Raw genomic sequence first — 27659 nt, 5'->3', positions numbered from 1 at the left:
TGTGCCATTGATGTCTGTTTTTATGCCAGTACCATGAAAAAGCACATTCTTGAGAAGAATCGGTCTTGCATTCCTTGCCTCTGAATGCCTTAGTCTGCGATAGTGATCCTCTGGATGACCTATGGTCCGGATAATGGATGTCAGGTGGTCTGGATACATGAACATTCTCCCCTTAGTCCTTCAGTGGGTAGTCAGAGTGCTACCCAGAGGTTTTATACATATAAAACCTCCAGATAATATACATATGTAGTATAATATATATTTAACATAATATATATACAGTGATGCAGGACTGGATAGTTCAAAAGTTTAAGTTCCCAGACTAGTTAAAACAGGAATAGAATCATTTCTTCATACATCAACCTACTTGATTTAGTAATTTAACAGCTTGGCCGTAGTGACTCCATTTTATTTCTCCACTCTCTTCCTCAGATTTTAGGCAGCAAGACCATGATCGGTTACCAGTATAAATATTTTATGTGGAATTCCTTGTTTCATAATATTTCTTAGTAATCTGGGTAACCTTCTTAATTACCACTGGATTGTAGGTCATGAGATTATCTAGTTCAGAACCGCAAACACCAACGTCTACCCTATCCTCCGCCGTCAGTGGGGTGGGCCGTAAAGCAGTGGTGGGGCTGTGGAAAACTGAAAAGGACCCTCCCAGTCTGAAGGGGAGCCCTGCTACGTGGCTCTGGCTGATAGTCGATAGAACCTACCAGGGACCAAAGGTCGCCAGTTTTTCCATCTTTTCAGAGCATGCCACAAGTCCGAATTTCTGTGAAATTTTCTGACTTTCAAATTTGGAACCAAATTCAAAATCAGAAAAACAGTGGCACCATGGCTTCTTAAAAAATTCTCAGAGACTGTCAAACCATTTTATTTAAAAAACCAATGCAGGGAGATGGGGCCTAAGAAGTTGAAATGCCTGAGGCTAAACTGGTCAGGGAGTGGCAGTGCCGGGGCTAGCAGTTCGATCCCCAGGGGGAAATCAGGTCAGGAAAAGCTGATATGCCACTGCCCGCATCTGCCGTCTCTTTGCTCTCTTGCAAGTTGCCCCCCAACCAGACTCTAGAAACCGGAAACCGGGGAAGGTGCCTGTGTTTCATCCTGCAGCAGCAAAGTTTGTAAAGCATTTATAGATCAGTAGAATGTTCCTGGCCAATAAAAAAAGCTTTTGGTGTCAAATCAGATTTTAAATCTTAACTTCTACTGTGTCTCCGTCGTGGGTAAAATAAGAGGGCCATTTTTAAGTCTGTGGCGAGGATGAAATAAGATTTCAAGTTGGAGCGTCTGGCATGATACCAGGACCGTACTAAAGACACTGCACATGCTAATTATAATAGCATCCAGATGATACTATGATAGTTTGCATTACTATCATAGTATCATACTATGATAGGAGGGAGTAGGTTATGGATAAATCTCCAGGTGGAATTCCTGATAGGCAGTATAAGTGGGATTTTCCCCCAAACCCCATCTTTCCCCATCTCCAGTAGAGTCCATGGTCAAATCCATCTGCATCCCAGGTGTGAGTACACTGCAGTCTTCTGCGAAACTGATGGTAGAGCAAATGGGGAGTCCAGGTGGTTCGGGGCTGGGGGGGGGGGGGGGGCGTGCCGGGCTTCTGATGAGAAAGTCGCACTCTTTCGTTTCACTCTCGCTCTAGGCCCACCGCAGGGACTTGCTTTTCCACCTGCGAGCTTTCTCTGCGCGTTGCGGGAGGCCGCGCGGCGGAAGAGGGGGCGGAGGCAGAGGCGGAGGCGGCACCCAGAGGCCGGGGCAGGGGAGGCCGGGACCATCGCAGTGACAATTTCTTTCCTGCAGCGGCGGCAGAGGAACCACGCCGGCAGGCTCGGGATCGTCGGCCTGCGCGTGGGTTTGCGGGGACGCCGATTGCCCCCGGCGTTACGGGGCCACTGCAGCCAAGCAGAGGAAGAGAGCCACACACGCAGCAGGAACGACTGGAACCAGCAGAGCTCCACCGGTCCACGGCGGCGGGAGGAGGTACGGCCGGGGCCAGCGAGCCGGCGCCTTAGCACCCAGCTGCGGCGCCTTCCAGCAAAAGCCACAGCGGCCCCGGCTGCAGCTGCCAGACGGATGCCAAGGCCACACGACGGGCGCGGGTGCAGCCGCTGCAGTCGCCGTCCCACGCGGGGTCCAGACATCAGGGGTTGCTGGTGAGTAGGCGCGCGTGCGCGTGTGTCTGCAAGGTGTGAGCGCGCACCGGCACGGGCGAGTGTGCACGCCTGGTCCGCGTGCACGGTGGCCTGGAGTGCGGCCAGTCCCTCTTCCTCTGGCGGCGTCGGGTCTCGGGTTCGTTGCGCGGGAAGAGAATGCCTTTTGCTGGCTCACTTCCTCCCTTCAAGTGCCCTGATCCGCCGCCTCCGCCTGCGATGCCTCGGTGCCGCCTCAGCCGGCCCCTAGGGCTTCGATTCACCGTGATGAGTCAGGCAGGAAGCTGCGGCTGTAGGTGGCAGGGCCGGGCTCCGTAAGTGACCTACACGCGTGTTTCTGGTTCCAACTTGGGGATGGTGTCGTCATTGAAAGAGACCACCGCACTGTCTTTGGAGGTGCGTGGTGTGGAGAAGGGAGGGGCCAGGATTAGAAAAATAGACTTTTACCTTTGTCCGGTATATAACATAACTCTCTAGATGATGTTTACTTTTACGTCCTTTATGAGCAACTCAAAACATTTTCCCTCAACTAAGTAATTTAGGCCTTAACCAAATGTCTGTAATGAAATGCACAAAGTGTGATGTCACTAAAACATAATTTTCCAGAACTCTCTAAAATAACCCACACCATTGATGTTCGAGAGCCTAAGATGGTATAATTACTGAGAATTAAAAGAAAAACTACAAAATCTATATAATTTTATTAACCAATGTTACCTTAATAAATTTAATTTAAAAACTTTAAAAATACGTATGTAATAAGTCATTCAAGAAACAGAATCTGAGATAGAGAATTGAAAAACAATCTTAAGTGTTGGAGTGGCCTGGGGTGTGGGTGGCTTTCTGAAAATCCGTGTTTGGCAGTAAGTAAAAACAGACATCTTTCAAATTAAGCTCCAGTGAGTACACTGCTTTCCAAACATCTTGCTAGCCACTGGGAAGAAAACGAAGCCCTAGATTTTAGGGCGTTTCCAAAATTATTGTATCAGTACGATGCTGATTTATGATTTCATGATTCAAGGCCTTGTCAATGTCAGATTTGTTCCAGCATATAAATTACACCTGGATTTTTGACTTCCTGTGTGAAATTTTTGGTGGTAGTTTTCTGTGGTCGTTTTATAGAGATTAAGCCACTGGGCTTCATTTTTTCCCAAGACCTTGTTTCAGTGGACAGTCTTCAATGTTTGTGGGATGGATGCTCAACTGAATTTCAAAAATGTACTCTATAGCTGAATTATAGTAGGCATTCTGTAGCTATAGATACGGACTTAAAAAATCATTCAAGTTCATGTCTTTGAGAAATAGACCCCTGTTTCCTCTTGCTCTGTTACAGCTTCCTCATTCAAAGGCATGAACTGTTATGGAATATACCTGGAGAGGGAACCGGCTGCTTCTTTTCTGTTCAAGCCTATATCCAAGCACATTGTTGGCCACTTGGGCATCTCAGTTGGATCAGCTGATTCTTGGGAATTTTTTTTAAAAACTTGTTTTGTTATATTCTTTAGTAAAAGAAGCACCATTGAAATGATGAAGCAGAGAATCCTAGTCATTTACCCGTGCTGTGGGCTTCAGGGCCAGTTCCTTGCCTACTTTTGCTGCTTCATAGGGCTCACTGCCAGTGAGAGGCTCCAAGGGAGGAATTGAGGGGAGTGATAACCCCAAGGGTGTCCTTAGCCAAGAGATTTGCTCCTGGAGAAGAGGATGTCTTTGGGGTTGGCTCCTGAGAAGGACAGATAAAAACAGTCAAAAGAGTTGTTAGTAATAGTTACCTCTTTTTACTTTCATCACCTGGGACTTAACTAAACTAGTCTGATCATCTTCTTCCCTCAGTGACTTCCGAGTCCTACTTACCGCATCAACCCAGGGAGTGAGGTTGCTTTTCACAGAGAAAAGAGTCTGGTAATTCTTGCTCAAAATATGAAGGGTAGAAGAAATATGTAGTTGCTGCCTAGGAAATGGCAGGTGCCTCTGTGGAGCCTTCATTTACAAATTAGATACATTGTAATCCACTAGATTTGTGATTCTGTCTAACGCTAGCATTTTATTCTCAACCCTGTGAAAGATTTATGAGTGACTTGAATGATACAAGAAATGACTCATAGTCATCCCTGAAAATATTAGAATCAGCTTTCTGTTCCTTTGGGCTAATAGATCACAGATGCTCAATAAATATTTGTTAAAAGAAAAACAATTCTAGAATGTCTTTACTTCCCAATTTAACTGCGTCACATCTAGTACTGATTATTTTTAGACATAACTTTATATGAGTCACCAAACTTTTCATCAAATTGAAGCCCATTGATATATTCAATAAAGTAAGATCAACTTCTTCCATGAGGGAACAGTAACAATCTCTTTGGAATACAGCAAAAACGAACAAACGAAAGTACATGACTGGTGTCTGTTGACTGGCTTATTCCAGCTTGATGAACGTGTGACTTGTCCAGTGCAAGATGTGAGTGTACATTCAGAAATCCTGAGTTGACATCAGAACGTCAACTCAGGAAAAATCTGGATGTTGCTACATCCAGATGTACCTTTTGTCAGATATTATTTGCATTTCTAAGCAAGTCAGATGAACTTCCAGTACAGTCTAGCATCTCATGCTAAATGGAAAAGCCAGTTAAACCTTTGGCACATGGCTAAGTCATCAAAACACATGGTGTTTTGCTTTCTTTCTAAATTTTAAATTAAACTCATGTATGTTTGTCCATTGATGTGGCTGGCTCAGAGTCCAATTCAGACTGGTAGTTACTTAGTAACTTACATTTATTAACAGCAACTCCTTTATGTAAGCACCAGTAATTCATATGTTTTAATTTGCTCTAGTTAGCCTTTCAAAGTCCTTTTGGAAATGGTTGCATTGTATGATCTGGAATATTAAGTCTGCTATGCCTTCCTCTTTTTTTTTAATAGTGTTTACTTTCCATACCCAGCTATTAGAAGTTTACTCTATGATTCATGATTTAATTTCAGGGCTAAAGATTAGAAAGCTGTCTTAAGTTTGCCCGGATATTAACATTATCGTGCATATTAATAATACACATTTTCTCTTTGACCTTCTTCCATTTATGTCCTTCAGTCAAGTTTGTTATATTCAGAATAAAAAATGAAATGAGATCCTTAAACATTTAAAATTTTTTTCTAATGGGCTATGTCCAAAATAAATAAATGAAATAAAATAAAATATGGCTTATCACTGTTTTGAAGTAATACGAACACTGATATCCTCTGCAAAATGAAACACGGCCATGCTTATCAGGTATTTACTTGGTTAGTAGGTCCTTGAACAAGTGTTAAAGGCATGTTCCATTCATGTCTTATTAAGGCCCTTGAAAGCCAGGGAGTGGAATTTTGATTCAATAAGGTAGCCAATTCAAGGTAGGTTCCCTGAAAGGATTAAGTGATGAAAACCTCTGTTTGGAGGAACACTTTGGCTCTTCTTGGGTGAGGAGTGGATTAGTAAAGGGAGGGGGGCAGGTGGTAATCTCGTGTCAGATAATGATAGCCTGACTTTGATCCAAACACTGAAAGGGAGAAGGGAAAACTTAAGACAGACATCAAAATTCTTTGTTCTATGCAGATGGGGGATGGTAAGCCTATGGCACAAGTATGATTATTTGCACGTTTCATGCCCACAGGACATCACCTGTTGACTGCAACCTTCTTTGCTGCTAAGCTTTGGTGTAACCTCAGCATTGTGCAAACATATGACCGACATTTAGTAATAAATATTAGTTATTGAACATGTGCTACGTGCTAGGCACTGTGCAAAGCCTAACACATGTTGTGTCTAGGATGACGGCATTGTTAGGAGCGTGAATTCTTTTTGCTGTTTACTAGTTGTGTGTCTTTAAGCAAGGTACTGACTTCTCTGAGCCACCATTTCCTCATCATTCAACTGGGATATTAATTTCTATCTCACAAGGCTTGGGGGAGGGTCAGATGAATATGTAGGTATAAATGTAAAGGGATTAGACGTGACTGGCAAAAAGTTAAGTGCTATATACATTTGTTGTTATTGTTAATTTATAAAACAACTTTACGTACTAGGTACTATTGTGCTGGTTGAAACATTGAGGTACAGAGACGCGAGGTGAGTTGCTCCGGGTCCTGTGCTGGTAGGGGATAGAGCTGGGAGTCAGGCTCAGACGGTCAGACCCAGACGGTCAGACTCCGAGACCTGCTTTCTGGACTTGTATCAATAACACATCCCTGTCTCCTGTACTGCATGCTGGGTGCTGGAAGTTTGTCCTCATGGAGATTCCTGGGTCTAATCATCTTCCTTGTAGAACATGCCACCTCTAGTATAGGATTCTGGCCCAGATTGTTGAACAAACTTTTTGCTATTTTTACTTGATTCTTTGATTTTTAAGTGGTATTTTTTATTAAGAAGTATTCTAATTTTTGTTATTACACGTGCTTTAAAAATCAGTTATGTTTTGTTTTTTGCCTAACAGTTGAGGTATGCAATATATATTCATTTGTAACGTCTCTCCTTGTACCCAGTGATTCTTTGCTGTAGGCAGCGAGACTGTGTCTCCCTAAGATAATGTATAGTATATAGCTCATAATATATATTATGTAAGTAATGAATAATGGAATATTATCTGATTATGTAATATATGATATACATTTAATGTGATGTAGATGTTACATACATTATGTTAGGTATGCATTATACACTTCTGTATACATTATATTCCTATATGTATACATTGATGTGCACATTGTATATAATACATACTATATAGTACATCATATTAGGGGGACATTCACATTATATGTAACTTATACATAAAGAATCACTGGGTGTACAAATGCGTGTGTGCACATTAAGTTGTTGGGCAGGTACCACACTCCTAGAATCTCTTACATCCCATTCATGAGTGATGGTGGAATCATGGTGACATTTTATAACTATTTTTATTTACAATATTTTATAGAGTAACGGCAGAGTAAATTTTAGCTGTTCTTTGACTTGTAGAAGTCATTATGTCTAATTACAAGGGGCCAGATTTTAATTTTAGGTGGGACGACTGCTATGGCAACTGAGAATATAAAGTTCTTAATTCTCCCAGAGCTTCTTTTTTCTTTCTATTGACTTTAGAAAGAGAGAGAGGAAGAGGAACATTGATTTGTCGTCCACTTACTTTTGCATTCGTTGGTTCCTTCTTGTACGTGCCCTGACTGGGATTGGACCTACAACCCTGGCAAGTTGGGATGACGCTCTAACCAGCTGAGCCACCGGCTCAGCCCCCAGAGCTTCTTTAGGAGAGACTGTGCCCTCACTGATTTTAATATTTTCACATTACATTAGTCTTTATATAATTTCTTGGTCTTATCAATACTTTTCAGAAACCTGTAACTAGTACTGTTTTTTCTAAGGAGGCAAAACCCTTTCTTGGTCTTGTGTAAAGTTAGTTCGTGGGTAAAACATGACTATTTAGTTGAAGAAAAATTTTTAAATCTCATCTTTAAAAATGTAATGTGCATCCTTTGACTCACCCTTGTGTGTAAATTACACATCATTATTAACTCAAGTTCCTTTAAAAGGAACTATGTTTAAATTTTACGAGTTTAAGCCTGATGAAGGATGATAGAATTAGTGTTTTGGTGAATTTGGTGTTTTGTTTTTTAAACTTCTGCTGTATTGCTGTTTCGGCAGCATCACAGTGACTGAGCCACAGATGTGGTCAGGGTCCATGTGAGTGATAACAGTCCCCTGGGACCCATCGTGAATCATTCATTTTGGTTGTTTGCTTTGACGACTGTTTGGGTGAATTTGGAAACAGGAGGGCAACCATGACTCATTTTTGACCCTCCCTGACTCTTACTGAATACTACCTGCCCATCTCGCCTTTTCCCGTGTTCAGAGGGAAACCCCAGTGTGGGTCCCTTCAGACAGTGTTGCACTTGAAACTTGAATGGTTGGAGCAATTGTGCACCTTTTAATGAGAGGGGGTAGGAAGACCACAGTCAGTAATGATGGTCTTGGTTAAATTCAGCTCAGTTAAGGACCCTGTGATTGTGTTTATCTTGTTGCTGGAGCCTGATTTTTTGACTCTGGAAATACGCATTTCCACCCCTGAGAAGTAGAGGGAGCCGTTGTGCCTGGGGGGTTCATGCTTCAGTCTTCTGGTGGATTGACTGTAGTTCTTTTCTCAATGGATTTTGTTCTTGAAACCTTAGTTTATAAACTGGTTCATGAGATACGTTTTCTTTAAGAGGAGGAACAAATGGACATGGTGGATGGAATGAGATTAGAAAAGAGAGAGTTGGAATAAGTCCTTTCTAGGTTCGTGGTTTTGTTCAGTCAGGCAGAGAAACTGCTTTTTGAATCAGTATATTACTTTAAGGAAAATCAATAAAAAGATGAAAATCAATTGGAATCTTTGGGCGTGGAACTTTATTTTCCCAATTAATAAATAATTCAAAAAATTAAAATGTAGGCTTTGAAAGAAATGTAAATGACCGTACATTCTTATGACATAAAGGTTCTTTTTCTTTGGCAAGTATAATGGTATGGAGACACTTGAGAAAGGTAACCAGGGAGGGCAGTGCTTCTCAGACTTGTCTCCCAGAGCCATGCCGTCTTCCATCCCACTGCCGCTGATTTTTATTCAGTGTATTCAACCTCCCGGAGGGATTTTGATGCAGATGGTCAATTAAACCACACTGAGAGAAACCTACTTAAGAGCTAAGTAGGTTTATATTCAACTTTGTGTTTCTATTTTTATGTTTTCTGCATTTTCCCTCCTGATTTCCATGGACATTTTTATGTAATCACATACTCATCAAGCTGCCTTGGTGTTTCTATAATGGCACTCTGTATTTGTTTCATTTTCTTATTAACACCTGCTTTTTGATAGGTGGGTTCAGACAACTGCAGGGCTGGTGGGAATTTTTAGAGGGTGTTGCACATCCTTCTGAATGGCAGGTGTTAGGACAGGGACCGGAGGGTCTGACCCGAAAAGGAAGTAGGGGAAGACCGGTAGTGGGGGGGGGGGGCAGTGGCAAAGGAAGTCTCATAATGCACAAGAAGAGAAAAGGGGTCAGATCTCTGGCTCTGAAGGGCTGGTGAGGGTGTTTAGACCTCTTCCAGTAGGCACTGGGTTACTGGTGTGCATTCTTATTTTTTACGTATTGGTTTTAGGGAGAGAGTGAAAGAGAGAGAGAGAAAGAGAAAAACAATGATTTGTTGTTCCACTTATTTATGCATTCATTGGTCGCTTCTTGTATGTGCCCTAACCGGGGCTTGAACCCACAACCTTTGTGTATTGGGTACTAGTGTGCATTTTTTAATTTTATCCTTACTATAGGATATGTTTTTATTTTTATTCATTTATTCAGAGAGAGAGGAAATGGCAGAGAAAGAGAGAGAAACATTGATGTGTTAGAGAAACATCGATTGGTTGCCTCTCATATACTCCCTGACCCTGACCTGCAATTGAACCCACAACCTAGGTACCTGTCTGTGCCCTGACAGGGAATGAACCCCGCAACCTTTCTGGTGTATGGGATGATGCTCCAACTAACTGAGCCACCGGGACACCAGTGTGCATTTCTGAGCAGAGAACTAACCTCATGCAAACAAGTGTAACATCTTGAGCTACAGACATACACTACCTGGTCCAGATCAGAGTGTTAAGGAACAGGTGGGCAAAGCCAACTGTTCTGTCACAGTAAAGGCTGGAGGGAGCAGGGTTGAGCAGTCAAGGCCTTGAATTTGGTAGGACTGACTTTGAAGGGTTTATGCAGTAGGTTTAGGCAAGGTTCTCTGTCTCTGTGTTCCAGGTCTGCAGTCAGTAAAGTTCGTTTCCAGTAACTGCCTGTCTGGTGCGTGACACACGGGCCGTGCAGCTCAGCTGTCAGGCCAGACCAGTGCCTCTGGGTTGAGAAAGGCCTTAAATAACTGCTGTACTACGACCACCTTAATGATATTGCAAAGCAAGGAGGGCACAGTTATTTTCACTGTCAGCCAGAGAAACTCAGTAATTTACCAAAATTCACACATCTGGGAACACAATGTGGCAGAGCTAGAGTTCAAATATGGAGCTACCTACTCAAAACTTAAAGGCTTAAAATAAGTGTGATTTGTCTAATTATGAAGTGATACACACTTGTACAAATTGTACAGAGATAAATGAATTGAATGGGACATCCTTCATGATTCCATTCTTAATAGAACGGCTGAGAAAAATTCAATGTATGTTGTTCAAACTCTTTTCTTGTAAATGCCAATACACATTAAATACGTATGTATTACAGCATTACAGAGATGGAGTCAGACTTGCTACATTATTCTACAACTTGCTTTTTTTTCACTTAATGCTATAATTTGAACAACTTCTGGTTCAGCTAATACAGATGTAAGTCCTTCCTCAGGGCTTCACCCTCTATACAGATTCTTTGTTTTAAATAACCCCTGTTTGTAGACTGTTTCCTTTCCAAAATGTTAATATTTTATACCATGCTGTAATGGAGTGGGGGCGGGGAGAGAGAGAGAATGATTTGGGCAGGATAGTCTATGCAGAAACCTTGGAAATGCTCGGTCAATAGGAATGCATGTGAAAAAATTGCCCATCTTTCGTCCAGTTCTCAACAATATTGAGTGTGACAATGATGTAAATTTTATCAATCAAATAAATAAAAATACCTTGTTCAAAGTCATAGTTTTATAAGTATTAGTGAAGTTAAACATTTTTCACATGTTATTTAGCTATTTATATTTCTCTTAGGATTTGTTTATTTTATTTGCCATTTTTATTCAGCTCTTTCTCTCTTTCTTACTGTCCTGCAGATATTCCCCACAGTTTTGAGATAATAGATTAGCCGTTGGGAGTGTTGCAAACTGTTTCCCTTTTGTTGTCCTTTGATTCACAGAAGAGATTTTTGAGGTATTAATCAAACATTTAAGCCCTGGCTGGTGTAGCTCAGTGGATTGAGCGTGGGCCTGTGAACCACACGATCGAGGTTCGATTCCCAGTCAGGGCACATGCCTGGGTTGCAGGCCAGTTCCCTGCAGGCAAGTTCTCAGCAGGGGACGCACGAAAGGCAACCATACATTGATGTTTCTCTCCCTCTCTCCTTCCCCCCTTCCCCTCTAAAGATAAATAAATAAAGTCTTTTAAAAACATTTAAAAATTATTTTAAAATAATTTCAGACTTCCAAAAATGCAAAAATTGTACACAGACTTTCTGTATATCTTTTACCAATTTCTCCCCGGTTATTAACACCTTACATAATTACAGTAGTTATCAAAGTCAGGAAATTAATATAGTTGCATTACTTGTCTAAGCTACAGAGCCTACTCACATTTCATCTCTGTCTTTCCTCTGGTCCAAGATCCCACCTGGGATCACACTTGCATTTAGTTGTCCTGTCTTCTAAGTCCTTTTTAATCTCAAACAGTTCACTGCTTTCCTCCATCTTTCATCATTTTGACAATTTCTAAGACCATCACCCAACTGTTCAGTAGAAAACCTGTCAGTGTTAGTGTGTCTGGTGATTCTAGGTGAATATATAATTAAGAAGGTAACCTGGTCTGCAGGGGGTAAAAATGTCTCGCCTGAGGAAGAGATGCTTAAGCCAACCCTGGAAAGATGCAGAGGGAGTGGAAGTGGGGGAAGAGGGTGGGGCCCAGTGGCGTAGACCTTGCTGGATGCATCTCAGAACTGCGAGATGCCAGGGTGTGCAGGCTGCTGAGTTGGCAGCTGGGGTCAGACCCACCTTTTGAAGGACCTATTAAGGGTATGTAATAGTGATGGAAAGCTATTACAGGTTTTTAAGTAAAGCAGAGACAATAGCTGAATGACATACCTGTGGGCTGTAGACATAATCAAAGGGGAGCATGCTGGAAAACAGACCAATGAAAAGGCTACTGTAGGAATGCAGACAGAGAAAAGGGTGGCAAAGAGAAATACCAGATGGCCACTTGCTACAAGGAAAGATGATGAGCAAATGCAGATTTAAGAGAGTTTGGAGGGCAAAATTGCAGATATAAGTAGTAGACTGGACCTGGAATTGAGGGAGCAGACTCGGTGAGTATTTCCAGGTCTTGCCTGGTTTTGTGTAACTGATCAGGTGTTGGTATCATTCATTGAGATGGACAAGTAGTTTTCTGTTGAAATCAGAAGCATCATTATTTTCAATGACCTTACATGACATTTACAACATCTTTGCCAACTTTTGCTCCTATATCATTATGCGCTCTTAACTTCCGAGTTCTATGTTGTTTTTAGCTCAGAATCTCCCCCAATAACTATTTATTCAACATTCTTTTTACCACTCTTAGTCTAGACCTCACTACAGCTGCATACCTGCCTCCCCTCTGGGTTGCCAGTTCTTCTTTCTGAAACTTGGTCACTGCCAGACTATTTTTTCCAGATTTATCAGGACATAATTTATAGGGACATAAGAGACTATTTCAATTTAATAAACATGTACTAAGCGCCTAGTTAGGGCAGATCACCTTTTTGGGCAGAATTGAGAATTAGATCTGAAGCTGAGCATAATTGAGAAGATTCGGGGACATTTGCCTGGTAGTGAAAAGAAACGATCTTTGCCTTAGTCCTTACATTCAAGTAAATTCTACAGGTCAAAGATATTTATCTAAAAATACCTAGTCATTACATGACTAGAAGAAAAGATTGTTGGACCTAGTTAAAGAGTGTTTGTCATCAGTGAGTTTGAAGGCCTTTTAAAGAAAAATGAAAAACCCAGATATCATAACGGATCCATTTGACAGCCTAAAATTTTTAAATTTTGTACAAAAATTAAATAACCTTTCAATGAAAACTTCAGCTAAACTAATAAATGTAGAACGAAGGATGGAAATAGAAAATTCACTGTTTTCAAACACTACAGTAATAATTGAGAAAGAATCATCTTTAGATGCTAAAATTAGGGGGGAAACTATATTTGCATATTTTTAGAGTGACTGCCTATCAGATGCTTTGTACTATAGAGGACACAGTGGTAGATTTTCAGGAGAGACATGAACAAGAGATCAAAGTTAGTATCTCTAATAACGGGGCAAATCAGTGTCTCCTGATGTACTGAGAAGGACATGATTCTGGGGAATTTTTGCAAAAAAAAATGCATAATTCTGTCTGTTTCCTGTATTGGCTTTGTAGCCGTTACCACAGTTTTAATGATACAATGGTACAGATAATGGTTTACTATTTTTGTACCTATCTGCCCTGACCCTTGCCCCTAGTAAAATGTACATGCAAGTTTTATAAGATCGGATATAGTCTGTCTCTTTGCTCACCATTGTATCACTAGCTCCTAGCACAAAGTAGTCACTTAATAAATAACTCTGGATAAAAACATGAATGAAAGAATTTATTTGGTACTGGCAGTATTTGTGGGAAGTACGTATTTAGCCTCAGAACATACTGCGTGAGAAATCCCAGCTGGATGTCCTGGTGGAAGTGGGTGGAAGGCACTGGAAGACACAGTGCTAAAGCTCACATTAAGCTTTAGTTGAAAGCATGAAAAAATATGTCTTATGGAATAAAGGTATGTTAAGAGGAAAGATGAAAAATTAATAGTTGAGATGCAGCATGAGTGAAATGGGAGGAAAAAGGAAACAGCTGTTTATTGAGGCCAAAGCAAGAGTCCGTTCTGAAGTAGGGATGTTCAGCTGATCAAGACCAGGCATTTGGGGCTAACTTGTAACGCTCACAGACATTTTATCTGAAATAGTGAGTCTCAAGTTTTAATGTGCTTAAAGATCTCCTGGGCTGCTTGATGAAACTGGAGATTCATGGGCAGCCCTTCCCAGAAAGTCTGACTCACTGGGGCCTAGGAATCTGTTTCTTGTAACAAGCAGTCTCCTCTTCCACCAAGTACTTACCGTGCAGGTGGCCAAGGGACCACACTTGGAGGAAACTTTATATCAGGGTAGAGGGCCGTAAGTTTCAGGGAAGGAAGAAAGGGAAGGAGTGAGTGGCGAGGGAAGAGGAGCAGCAGACAGCTACTTGCTAACAGCTTTGGCAGTAAAGGGGCTCTTGAAGCATTTAAAAATGGACTACTGGGGAGGTTACGGATGGGCACAGACTGTTTTGCTTTTGTCCATTGCTGTGAAGACATTGTCTAGGGAAGTGGTCCCTAACCTTTTTGGGACCGGGGACCCATTTCCTGAAGATGGGGGTAAGATGGGGAACAGGAGGCAGAGCTCAGGCAAGCTGCTGCTCTTTCGCCCAGTTCCTAACAGGGTTGGGGACCCCCGGTCTAGGTCAAGACCAAACGCTTGAACAAATGCAGCTGTTTACTGGTGCATGTTGAGGTTAGGAGTCCTGTGGTTGGGGACAGTGCAGGAGCAGTGAATGGGAAGTATCTGAGGATGGTCCTTGCTTTTCCGTGCTAGTGCTGGACTAAATTCATCTTGTGGAAGCACTGTTCTTAGAAAATTTATGAAAATTAAATAAAGTTGATTAATAATGCCCAAGAACTGACCTCATCTCTGAGCTTCAGGCAACTAGCAGGCTAGAAAATGATGTTATTTTGAAATTTTATTTCTGACTCATTGTGCTTCATTGAATTAATTAGATAACTTCTGGGTAGTGTTTTCTTAAAAGCAAACTGCAGTAAGAAGTATGTACATTATGGCTTAGTGGTTTATGGGGTGGCTTATCTTTAGGATGCATAATTTCCCGGAAATTTTAGTATTTCAACAGCAAGATAACAAAATTAATGTGCTCCTGTGGATTTATGATGACAAAACAATTGTGTACAAATATGAATTTTTCCCTTATACCTTAAATTCATATTCCAAATGTTTTATGATGCATATTAATGAAATCATCGCATTAAAAAAATAGACCAGAATCCTAAATTAACACATTTATGAGTATAGGAAATTCCTTTTGAGTACCACAACTTAGAATTTACATTTAAAACCAGCACATATTTTGAATTAAAGTGTGTCTTGGTAAACCGATTATGCATTTGAGTTTTTAAACTACATATTTCCCAGTGGTCAGTCCACAGGTAACGAATCATTCTGCCTAAGAAACAAGTGAAGGACATGACTGCCCTTTTATTTGTTTGACAAGGAAAGATTATGAATCAGATATGTGTAATCAGATATTTCTTAGTTTGACAAGGAAAGGTTATGAATCAGATATTTGTAATGCTGAACTCAAATTTCATTTCTGCAATAAATCTTATCATTCTTGCCCAAGGCCCTTCACCTGAGTTTACCATTAACTAATAAAATTAGTTGCCAGTATCACTGTGCGACCAAGAGTATGAATTCTGGAATCCTGTGCACCTGGTTTCACCATTTGCTCAAGTTACTTATTCTAGGCTCTAATGTTCTCATCTGCCAAATGGAGGTACCAGTAGCTGTCATTTGTCCCCCTCTTAACAGCTCTTTCTCTGCAGTTGGTGGTTGGAGGCAGAATCTCTACCCAGGTGGTCCGACTCTGGAAGCTGCACGTCTAATTTCTAAGCTCTGCTGCCTCCTCTTTGATGCGGTTCTTGTAAGGGCTGAAATCATTGAGTTGACATATTGTTTTAGTTACCCAGGGAAGAAGAGCTGTCTGTTAGTAGTGCCTATGATTATGATGATGATGGCTCTTTTGCTTCACTGAAGGTGATAATACAGTTCTATAATAATATCTCACCTGCCCAGAACTTAGCTTGCTCTTAGTGGAGGGAAAAAAATGAAGGTAAGAAAAATGCCATTTGAGCAGTCAAGTTAGAAATCATGTAGCACATACAGTGTAATCAGCATCGAGTTTACTCATAGGACACCCCTTCAGATCCCTGTCCAGTCCACCTTTTAATTTTACAAATACATTTAAGTTATGTTACCAGTGTTCTATGATAGACTAAAAGACTGAAGCCAGAGAAGTTTAGTAAAGTTCCTTTTTTTTCTTTTTGTCTAACAGTAGCAAAACAGCATTTATTGAAAGGGTAATGAGCCAAAGAATTACAAGAAGGGTATAGAACCAGCTTGGAAACAGGCAGAAAAAACGGCAGCTCAGGGTGGGGGTGCTTAGAAAAGGAAACTTCAGGAATGGTCTAATGGCGGACAGCGCGGTCAGTGCCAGAGGATAAAACATAAAAAACCTTCGGCTGTTTCTTCCATCTGGTGTGTTCCAGAAGAAAGGACTGCAGTGGCCGAGCACAGGCTGAGCATCCATCCCTGGCTGGGAGGATGAGCACGGTCAGGATCCGTCTCTCACCATGTGTGAGACAGGCTCCACTGGGGTTACTGTCCTAACGAGACCACGCACTGCGGTGCATTCCCCGCAAGACAACTGAGGGGCTCCTCAGTGGGTGAATGGGAAGACTCTCTGGGGAAGGGGAGCTCTCAGCTGTGATGTGAGCATCAGTGTGAGTCAGCCAGCCCAGGGCAGCTGGGGAATGTTCTGGGCAGAGGGCACTGCCCATGATGGCTGGGTGCCGTGCAGCCTGGAGCACTTTTGGAAATGGTAAGAACCATGTCTCCCCATTTCACATGGTTCCTTAGTCTTTTTTTCTTAACTAAAAAATATATATTTTATACGTGATACAATTTTTTTTACTTTAAATATCCTTACCGAGGTGTAATTGACACACAGCAAACTGCACATTTCGCTAAGGTTTGATATACGTGTGCAGCTATCTCCGCAGTGAAGCTGAGGAACACCTCCGTCACGCTCAAAAGTTTCCTGGTGTTCCCTTGTACTTGTCGCACTTCTCCCTCCCTCCCAGCCACCCCAGCACCCCAGACATACTGACCTGCTTTCTGTTGCTAGAGAGGAATTTACTTGCCTGCAGTTTTATAAAAAGGAAACCAGATAGTATGAACTTTCCTTCCAATATTGTGGTGATTAGACATTTATATAACTTATGAAGTGGTCACCCTGATAAATCGAACACCATCTGACAACATACACAGTTATCACAATATTATTTGTGATACTTTACATGCCCATGACTACTTGGTAACTACTAACTTGCACGTTTTAATTTTTTCCCCTTTACCCCCCTCCCCTGAACCTTCTCCCATGTGGCAACCATCAAAATGTTCTCTGTATCCATGAGTTTGTTTCTGTTTTGCTTGTAGCTTATTTTGGTTTTGATTTTTTTAGATTCCACATGTAAATGAAACTATGTGGAATTGTTTTTCTCTGTCTGACTTATTTTACTCAGCACAGTACCCTCTAGGTCCATCTAGATGACAAGATTCCATTCTTTTTTACGGCGGAGTCGTATTCCATCCAGTCATAGTCCAAAGCATATATGCACCACCTCTTTTTTTTAAAGATTTTATTTATTTATTTTTAGAGAGAGGGGAAGGGAAGGAGAAAGAGGGGACAAACATCAATGTGTGGTTGTCTCCCACGTGCCCCACACCGAGGACCTGGCCTGCAACCCAGGCATGTGTCCTAGACTGGGAATTGAACTGGCGACCATTTAGTTTGCAGGCCCACACTCAATCCACCGAGCTCCACCAGCCAGGATGCAACACATCTTTATGCATTGATGTATTATTGGACACTTGGGCTGCTTCTATATCTTGGCTATTGTAAACAAAGCCAGAGTGAACATAACAATGCATATGTCTTTTCACATTAGTATTTCGGGTTTCTTCAGGTAAATATGCACAAGTGGGATTGGTGGCTGGGTCTTTGTCTCTTGCTCCAACCTTTGTTTAAAGTCTGTATTTTTCTGGTGTAAGTATTGCTACCCCAGCTTTTTTATTTCTGTTTTTGTTTTTTTATAAAATAAAACTAATTTTATTTATTTATTTTAATATTGTACCTTTAAAATTGTTATATTCTATTATAACAATTGTTATAATTGTTATATTCTATTATAACAATTGTTATAATTGTTATATAACAATTAATATATAATTGTTATATTCTAATATTCTATTATAGTTGCCTCAGTTTTCCCGTTGTTCTCCCCTGCCCCCACTCCCATATTTCCATGTTTTATTGTCGTCCCTTTATGTTCAGTTTGCGTCTTTTAATCTCAAGGAATCTGTTGTGGACAGCATTTGTAAGTGTCTGTTTTCTTATCCATTCAACCACTGTGTGTCTTTTTTTATTAGAACATTTAATCTATCTACATTTAAAGTAATTATTGACAGATACGTAGTTTTTGCCATTTTATTATTTTTATTGTTGATCTTTCTCTCTTTTTCTTCTTAAAGAAGTCCCTTTAACATTTCATTTGATGTTGGTTTGGTGGTGATGAACTGCTTTAGCTTTTGCTTGTCTGGGAAGCCGTTTATCTTTCCTTTGATTCTAAATGATAGCTTAACTGGGTAGAGTAATCTTGACTGTAGTCTTTGCTTTTCATCACGTTGAATATTTTGTGCCAGTTCCTTATAGCCTGCAAAGTTTCTGTGAACAAACCAGCTGACATTATTATGGGAGCTCGCTTTTAGGTAACTAACTGCTTTCCTCTTTCTGCTTTTAGGATCCCTTCCTTGTCTTTAACCTTTGGCATTTTAATTTTGAAGTTTCTTGGTGTGGGCCTGTTTGGGTTCATCTTGTTTTCTTGTTTAGGATTTTCTGTGCTTCCTGGGCTTGAATATCTATTTCCTTTGCCAGATTAGGGAAGTTTTCTGTCATTATTACCTCAAAAAAATTTTTATATATTTTATTGATTATGCCATTACAGTTATCCCATTTCTCCCCCTTCATTTCCTTCCACCCTGCACACCCCCTCCTCCATTATCCCCCCCTTTTAGTTCATGTCCATGTGTCACAAGTTCTTTAGCTTCTACATTTCCCATACTATTCTTGCCCTGCCCCCTGTCTATTTTCTACCTACCGTCTATGCTACTTTTTCTCTGTCGTTCTCCCCGCTTCTTCTTCTCCCACTTCCCTGTTGCTAACCCTCCATGTGATCTCCTCAAAAAATTTTTAATTCTTTACTCTCTCTCCTCTGGTACCCCTGTGATGTGATGTTGATACAATTGATGTTGTCTGAGAGGCCCCTTAAATTATGCTCACTTTTTTGGATCCTTTTCCTTTTTTGCTATTCTGATTGGGTGTTTTCTGCTCCCATACCTTCCAAATTGCTGATTCGGTCCCAGCTTCATCCAGTCTACTATTGGTTCCCTTTATTTATTCTTCATTTCAGTTATTGTATTTTTCATTTTGGACTAGTTCTTTTTAATGGTTTCTGTGTTCTTTTTTATGTTGTTGAAGTTCTCATTAGGTTTCATGAGCATCCTTATAACCATTGTTTTGAACTCTGTAACCAGTAGGTTGCTTGCCTCTATTTCATTTACTTCTCCTGGAGATTTCTCCTTTTCTTTCATTTGGTGCATGCTTCTTCGTCTCCCCATTTTGGCTGCCTCCCTTTGTAGGTTTCTATGTATGAGGCAGAGATGTTCCATCTCCTGGTCTTGGTAGAGTGGCCTTACGCAGTACTGTTCTGTGGGACCCATTGGTGAATCTCCCTGGTCACTTGACCTGGGTGCTTCAGTTGTGTCCTTTATGTAGGTTGTATGTGCCCTCTTGTTGTAATTGAGCAGTGATCACTGGTGCAAACTACAAAGTGATCTGCAGATGGTCTGCAAGTGCTGAGCTTGGAGAAGCCTGGGAGAGGCTAGCTGCCACTGGAGCTGAAGTTGGGGATGCTTAGTAAAAAGTACAGGGCATGCCAAGGCCAGATGCAGCTTGTTTGGGGTTTGTGACCTTTGAGAGATTATAGAAAACTCTGCAGCATGAATCAAGACAGGCTGTTTGTATAGAAAAGCCACTGGAAGTTGTTTGTGTGGACCCAGAAGTCAGGTGTGGGGAGGTCTTAGGGAATCAGCAGGTCAGGGCGGGGCAACGTTAGGTTGATGGAGATTCAGATATGGGGCCTACCTGTACCTGAAGGGGGAGGGCTCAAAAAAGGAACAGTGGGCTTTTGCCGGCATTTCCATCTGGGAGAAAGTCAAGGCAATTCAGTTGCTCCCCATATGTCCCTGGTACCTTTGAGCTGCTGCCCAGGCACTAGAGCTCAGTGTGAGTGAGTGCAGCAGCAAGGAAGTACGGGCTTGACCCTTTTTAAAGGAGCTCTTGGGACTCCAATAGCCCTCCACCTAAACAACAATCTCTGCTGGTTTTTATAGCCAGAAGTTTTAGGAATGTCTCTTCCATACACAGGAACCTTGGGTCCCTGGTATGGGGCTGGGACCCCCTGCTCCTCACAGGGGACCTCTGTAGCCAAGATATCCCTCCTTATTTTTATCTACCACACTTGGGTGTGGGACCAGCCCAACCCGTACCCCTTCCCCTCCTACCAGCCTCCATGTGGCTTCTTCTGTATATTCTTAGTCATAGGACTTCCGTTCAGTCAGATTTCAGGCAGTTTTCACTTATGGTTTTTCTGTAGTTTGGTGGTAATTTTGAAGGGGTCATGGGAGGAGGTGAGCATCACATTTACCTACTTCTCTTTCTTGACCAGAAGTCCAAGAAGTTGCTTTTAAATTGATTTTTCTAAACAAAAGTAAATTAGAACTGCAGGTAAACATTGCCATTAACAGCTACATTGGAATAAGAATGTGAATCACCAGTAGATAAATAATACTTATATTTTAGTCAACGAATATATTTTAAAAATACTTTATTTTATATTTTAGAGAGAGGGGAAAGGAGGGGGAAAGAGAGGGTGAGAAACATTGATGTGAGAGAGAAACATTGGTTGGTTGCCTTCTCCACGTGCCCCAGGGGACCAACCTGCAACCCAGGTGTGCGCCTTGACTCGGAATAGAACCAGCAACCTTTCGCTTCACCCCACGATGCCCAACGCTGGCCAGGACCAATGAACGTAATATTATCTCAGAAATATTTCCTTCAAAAGTTGTTATATCTCAAAGAATCCTAGTAGTAATATTATTTTAGTTATTCAGAATCACTGCTTTTGCTGTCAAATTCACATAGCTAAAGATATGTTTTATATTGATAGAGGAACCCTATGGCAATCAGGCAGCATATGACAGTACTCTGCGAGTGGCTTAAACAGTTGCATTTACTGTCTCTCACACAATCGCAGTGCAGAGGAGGATGGTGGCAGGATAAGTTAGCTGCTCGGCAGTGTCAGCCAGGAGCCAGGCTCATGCCACACCCTCGGCTTGCCAGCGGCTTCTTAGGCTTCTTCGACCCTCTGGATCGCAAGATGGCCACCGCATTTACAATCTTACATGAAGACACATGTCCAATTGATAAAAAGGCCCATATTCTTCAGAATATCTCTTTTGTTAGAGATGAAAGTCTTTCACGGAATCCTTCCAACAGGAATCTCCCTGCGGGTCCAGTTGTCCACGATTTGGTGACCTGCTAACTGGCCAAGTCCTGCATGCACAGAAGCATTTGCACTCAGTTCTTCTGGAAAGTTGTTGTTTTCCCTCATTTAATAGATGAAGATAAAACACACAAAAAAGTTAAATAAGATGCCATAGCATTCCAAAGTCATAGGTGGTAGAGGCTGGAAGTCCCCGTGTACGTGGCCCCGACGTCTGAGTGGTTGTGCTCCGGGAGTCCCCCTGCTTCACCCTCGTGGCAGGGTGAAAACTGTATTGCGCTAAGAGAAATAATTCCTTTAGTACTTACAGTGTGGCTTGATTACCCTCAGGGTAACCCAGACTTACCTCAGAGTAATTTAAAGCATACATTGCTGGTTTATTTGATAATGTTTCCTGTAGTTGCACCCTTGTTGATTGATCTACTCTAAACCAGAGTGTCATGGTATGTTTAACCTGGAATATTCCTGTAGGGATAAGATACAAGCACTTGGCACCTAGAGGGTATTCACCTGAAGTACTTACAAAGTATAGAAAAAAGTGCAAGAACAATAAAATCTGTTTCTAATATTCTGATCATGTTTCATATTTCTCAGCAATATCTTAGTATATTTCTTCTGGGTTTTAGTGTCTTTGTGATTTTCAGTTATTACAGAGGAGTATAAAAATCGAAGTAATTGTGGGTTTAATGTCTGAATTTTTGAATCTTTACAAATGAACAAGGGTGTAGGTCTAGGTCATTCTCCCCCTAAAGCAGGTCCCAGTCTGTCAGTGTGACTCAGGAGACCCTTCTTTCTGTCCGTCATCTAAGGTAAGGGAACGACTTCCTACTTCCCTTTCTGTAAAGGCCACTGCAGCCCACGCTCTAAGTAATAATAATTTCCTTGATTTATTTACAGCCAAGTACATTGTATCGGGTTCTTCCTGGAAAACATGAACTCTGACCCATGGGGTAAAGAAAGGCTGCTGGTCGGCCAATTAGAAATGAGACTCCGGGAGGTGGCCTGCGGTCTTTGGGTCTTTGGCTTCTCTCACCTGCTTATCCAGTTCACTAGGCACCGGGGTGGAGAGTGGGGCCGGGGAGGAGGAGACGCGTCTGGGCGAGGGCTCTGCTCTGCGTGCTGTCTCTAAGGAGGCTGTTCACTGCTTGGAAGTGGGTCAGGATTCTGAACTCAACCATCAAAAATGTATTAAAAAAGAAAGAGAGTTAAGGGAATTAAGGCTAAAAAGGTCACACAGTAAGCACCGGGCTAGGTCAGATTCTTTCCTCTGTTCACTCCTGGCGTTATTTGCTGCTGGCTTTAAGGGGTAGAACTGTAGAGCTGCTTCCACGTTTCCTTGGGGGAAGTTGAGACATGGGGAGACATCACATTGGAACCCCAAGTCAAAAGGATCCTGCTGTTGGGCTGTCACCTGTGGGGGCATAGGAAGAATAAGCGTTCATATGTCACTTTAGAGAGGGTTCCCGCCTCTCCCAGGCCACTCAGGGGATGGCACTCGTTTTTACCACATGCCCTCGGGGCCCTGTTGGAACTACCCAGTTGGTTTCAGGACGTAAGTAGCTGAACCCACAGGACACAGAGGGGTTTTCCTCTGTGTGCTCATTGTGAATAAATGGTTTTGATACCTCTTTGTGCCTGGTTCCCTGAGCCTTTGTAAGCAAGGATTAATAGGAAGCAGTCACTACCCTCCTCCTCTTTGGATAGTTTTTTAAAGAAGAAATGGTTGTGTCTTTGGAGGCGACAGTGAGGAAAAGAGGCTAGATCTATAAAGGCAAGAAGCTCTAAAGTAAAAGAGACTCTCAGGGGGGTATAGGACTGGTTAAACGTGTCACCGGGCTGTAGCCCAGATGTTATCACCTCACAGGAATGTGAGCTGTACTGGGGGTGGAGAGTAGGGAGCAGGTCAAGATTAAATCAGGCTTCCCTAACGCTGTGTTTTGAATTAGTTGTAAGCCACTCTGGAGTGGAGAGGTGGGGCAGTGATGAGCCCGGGTGAGAGAGCCTGGCAGATTCTAGTGACGATGACTAGCAAGCAGGTGGGGCGGGACTCACGACTCACACCCAGGCTCACTCCGGAGGCCGCCTTTGTGCTGTGTGCCCCAGAGCCCATCAGGCCCCCAGATTGCAATATTCTGTTTGCGCCTGACGTTGAGTATTTTCCTTGTGCCCTTGTTATTTTCTGGGTGTCTTGTTTCAGTGTATTTCTGATCCTCCAAATTGCAATGTTTATCTTATCTTTATAGCACTTGAAATCATCTTCAGCTTGTCTTTCCACCACAGCTGCTGAAGTGTGAGGAGTTAGAGGAGTCGGCCATCCTGCCAGCCTCCTGTGCTGTTAAACTCACATGATTACTTCCCTGAAGCACCATTTGCTTATCATCGTGGCACTTAAGCCGCTTGCCTTTCCTCCTGTTAGAAGTAGAGAACTGGCACGAAAATGCCTTCAATTTCCTCAGCAAAGACCAAATGTTCTACTCGCTTGACCCACTGCTATTGTGACCGAAGAGACCCAAATCAAGGGGATCCCCCTCCTCAGTTCTTGCCTTGCTCACAAGAGAAGAATTTAAGTGAGAGACAACACGTGTGGTGGAAATGAGATAGCAAGTTTATTTATGAAATGCACTTGAGCAAAAGGCTGTAAGTGGGCACCCAGCTAATCTGAGTGCCCCGACTGTTGGGGCTCCAGGAGTTACATACTTCAGCCAGCTTCTAGGTCCCTCTCCTTCTCCCCTTCCAGCCCTTGGGATTAACATATAGTTATAAAGGCTTTCCTTCCCAGCTAGTAAAGGCTTGCTTTCTTGGCTAGTGAAATTACTACAAAGGCTTCCTTTCCTAACACACGTAATTTCAAGGACTCTCCCTCCTCCTGCACTATTATAGGTTTACTTGTGATGTTTGGAACACGGGGCAATCTTATCAGAACAGGCTCAGGAGTGCTGAGTTAATGGTTTGAGACACGTCTCCCTCCTCCTTGCTGCTTTGGCTTACTATCTATCTTACCTAACTTTGTCACACCTCCCAAGACAGTGTCACTTCTCCCTGATGATATCCTGCTTCCCCTCTTGCCCCCATAGTCTATTTCCAACAGCACGCCCACGGGTCTGTTTGTAAATTATAATGCCATTGATCTCAAGCCTTTGCTCAACACCCTAAATAGCTCTCCATTTCACTCCAGGCACAAGTGAAAATCCCTTTGGCTATCGGAAAGGCCCGCTTGCTTTCCTTGCCTCTCTTGTTTCTTTTCTCACCACTCTTTCTTTTTTCAAGCAGACATATTACCTTCTAACTTACTATGCAGTTTGTTTATTTAAAAGGTTTATTGTTAATCTGTCTCTCCTGACTAAAATGTAAACTCCACAAGGGCAGAAACATTTTCCAATTTTGTACATGCTCTACATACCTAGAGCAATACTTGGCACATCCTAGGTGTTCAATTGATGTTTGTTCAGTGGATGAGATTAATAATGGATAGACCTGAACTGAGAGAATTAAGTGAGCTACTTGTAAGTTTATTAACTTTCTATTATATGCCTGGGAAGGTGATGGAAAGTATACTGTAGTTTTTTTTTAAGTTGCTTCTTCATTCGTTCATTTGACAAAAACATATTAAGCCCTTATCAAGTAGCAGGCACTGTTCTGAACTCAGGATAGAAGATAAACAATAACAATTAAATGTTGCAGGTACTGGGGCCCAGTTTTGCCACATCCTCTAATAATGCTTTTTTAAAGAGAAGCTGAAATCTGAATTTTTATATGACTCTCCCAATTTTTAAATGTTGATAACTAACTTAAAATTTTAAAATTTACTGTAACAGCCAGATTAACCATTCATGATGACCAAATGTTTATGATGACCAGAAACAAAGTATTAGACAAGAGAAAGTTTGTCTCTGTCGCACTGGTCTGAGTGTAAGCAAACTGGACGCTCCTCTTCTCTTCTTGCTTTGCCGTGGCTCCTCCATATGCCTGAAGGTGGCTCACCTGTGTGGCAGCATCCCCGCTCACAGATAGGGAAGGCCATGTGCCTTCCTTTAAAGGGTGGGATCCACACTCCCGTCACGGTGCTTCAGCTCATACCCCATTGGCCAGAGCTTGGTGACATGGCCATACCTAACTCCAAGAAAGGCTGGAAGATGTAGGTTTGACCTGGATGGCCATGTATCAGCTAAACGTTATATTTCATATTAGAAAAAGAAAATGGGCCTTGGGGAATATGCAGCAGTCTGCTGCTTTCCCTACTGTGGGCTTCAGGTTGTGTGAGGCAAGGTATCTCTTATTGTGCCCTCAGTTTTCTGATTATTTTAGCAGACTCTAGCAGCACAAATGGAAGGTGACACTTGACTTTTTTTTCCTCTCATATTCTTCTGGACCACTATATGTCTGGTTAGGCTGACATAACTAGCTGTGTTTTGTTGTAATTTATGTATTTGTTTGCACAGTCGGTCTAGAGCATCAGTTTGGTCTCCGGATCCCTTTGCACTCTTAAAAATGATGGACACTGGAGAGCTTTGTTTATATGGGTTATATCTATTTACATTTTCGTAGTAAAAGTTAAACGTACAGCCCTGGCTGGTGTCGCTTAGTGGATTGAGCGCGGGCTTGCAAACCAGAGGATGGTGGTTCGATTCCCAGTCAGGGCACATGCCTGGGTTGCAGGACAGTTCCCAGCAGGGGACACACAAAAGGCAACCATACATTGATATTTCTTTCCTCTCTCCTTCTCTTCCCCTCTAAAGATAAATAAATTAAAAATCTTTAAAAAAAGTTAAACATACATTTGTAAACATATTCAAGAGAGAAGTGCATGAACTTGGACCTCAAGAAATCTCTACTATACAGTTGTGAGAGATTGATGGTAAAACAAATAAAGCAAATACTGTTTTAGTAATATTATGAAAATAATAATGACCTCACACACCCTTTAATAGGAGCTTGGGGACCTTTTCTACATTTTGACAGCTACTGATTAAGAGAATATAACCTGTTTATATTGATTTTGGTAATTGTAATATAGTGTAGCTAATAAATGCTGGGGATTTAAAATGCTAGGACTGGGGATTTAAAAATAAAGGAATTAAGACAAGGCCACTGCTATGGAGTAGTTAATGGTAAAATAATAATAATAATAATAATAATAATAATAATAATAATAATAATAAAGTTGACCAACCAATCTATAAACGTCTTTCATCTTAGATTTGAGGAGAGTTTGTTTGTATTTCTGAATTATAAATATATGTGTGGGAGTTAATAGTGATTGGTTTCCATCTATAGTAATTTAATAAATTCCAATGTGTAAGATATATTGAATTAAATGTTTCATACATTTAGAAGTTCATCACAAAGAAATTGGTTTGATTTCTGTGCACACTTATGAGTTGTTTGGGGCCACCCACCGTGAATCTCCCTTTTCTCGCCTGGCACATCCCACCGCCTTCTACAGAAGTGTAAAGCGCTCTGCGTTTGCATTTGCAGCCAGCCTTGCCACCAGGCCACAGGCATGTGACGAGGCTCCGCCAATCAGATGTTTCCTTCTCATCTGATTGAAATGGAAACTAGTGACTTGAAGGAACTGAGGCAGCTCCACCTGCTTTCTAGGGCAGCTCCAGGGGTTGCCGGTGGAAGATGCCGGCCCCCCAAACCCTCAGACTGGTGCTGCAGTGTGATTTGGGGGTGATCTTCCAGGAGATGGAGCCTCCAAGCCCTATTTCCCTGGCCTTCCTGGGAAATGTTTTTAACGAGGTTTTTATTTTTCAATTACACTCAATGTACAATATTTTTCCCGGAAATTTGTGACCTTTCCGTTGTCCTGTGAACTCAGGAGTCAGTGCTTTTGCCTGCAAGTAAGAATCCCACTTGATACATTCTCCAATGCAGTGCCCTCCAAAGTGTTGTTGGGGAACCTCATGCTTCAGAATCAGCTGGGCCACGCCCTAATGCTCAGTGCCTATTGATGGGCTTAAAATTGATGGATTCAGATTCCTTGTAGGTGAGTCCCAGGAGTCTGCATTTTTAAAAAGTCCCGGGGTTATGTAATTTTTAGATAAAGTAAAATTTAGGAACCGCTGTTCTAATGTTTCCAACTTTTTAAATTATTTGGTCTGTGTTTAAAGGTCTGAGCAATCCCAGAAGATTTTGCAAGACCATAATCAGTGACTAGTATTTCCTTGTTCCTTTCTCTTTCCATGCAGCTCCAAATTCCCCATAAGCCTCTTTGTTCTGCTTTT

At 41.8% G+C, this 27659-nt stretch overlaps 1 protein-coding gene across 5 annotated transcripts in view; it reads left to right on the top strand.

Annotated features, from left to right (window-relative positions):
* The first annotated feature begins 2091 nt into the window (after window positions 1-2091).
* STAMBPL1 (STAM binding protein like 1) overlaps window positions 2092-27659 on the top strand; it is a 50225-nt gene continuing 24657 nt past the window's right edge. For 2 of the 5 annotated variants that reach the window (XM_053664014.1, XM_037156662.2), the window contains exon 1: window positions 2514-2573. The gene's annotated coding sequence lies outside the window, so the exon portion shown is untranslated. Of the gene's footprint in view, window positions 2181-2357; window positions 2492-2513; window positions 2574-27659 lie in introns of those variants that run through there. The other 3 variants (XM_037156660.2, XM_053664015.1, XM_037156661.2) reach the window with 3 other exon arrangements.

This window comes from Artibeus jamaicensis, unplaced genomic scaffold (genome assembly GCF_021234435.1).
Source record: "Artibeus jamaicensis isolate MK-2021 breed Jamaican fruit bat unplaced genomic scaffold, CSHL_Jam_final contig_332, whole genome shotgun sequence".
NCBI classification, from domain to species: Eukaryota; Metazoa; Chordata; class Mammalia; order Chiroptera; family Phyllostomidae; genus Artibeus; species Artibeus jamaicensis.
This window is presented reverse-complemented; position numbering and strand designations above follow the sequence as displayed.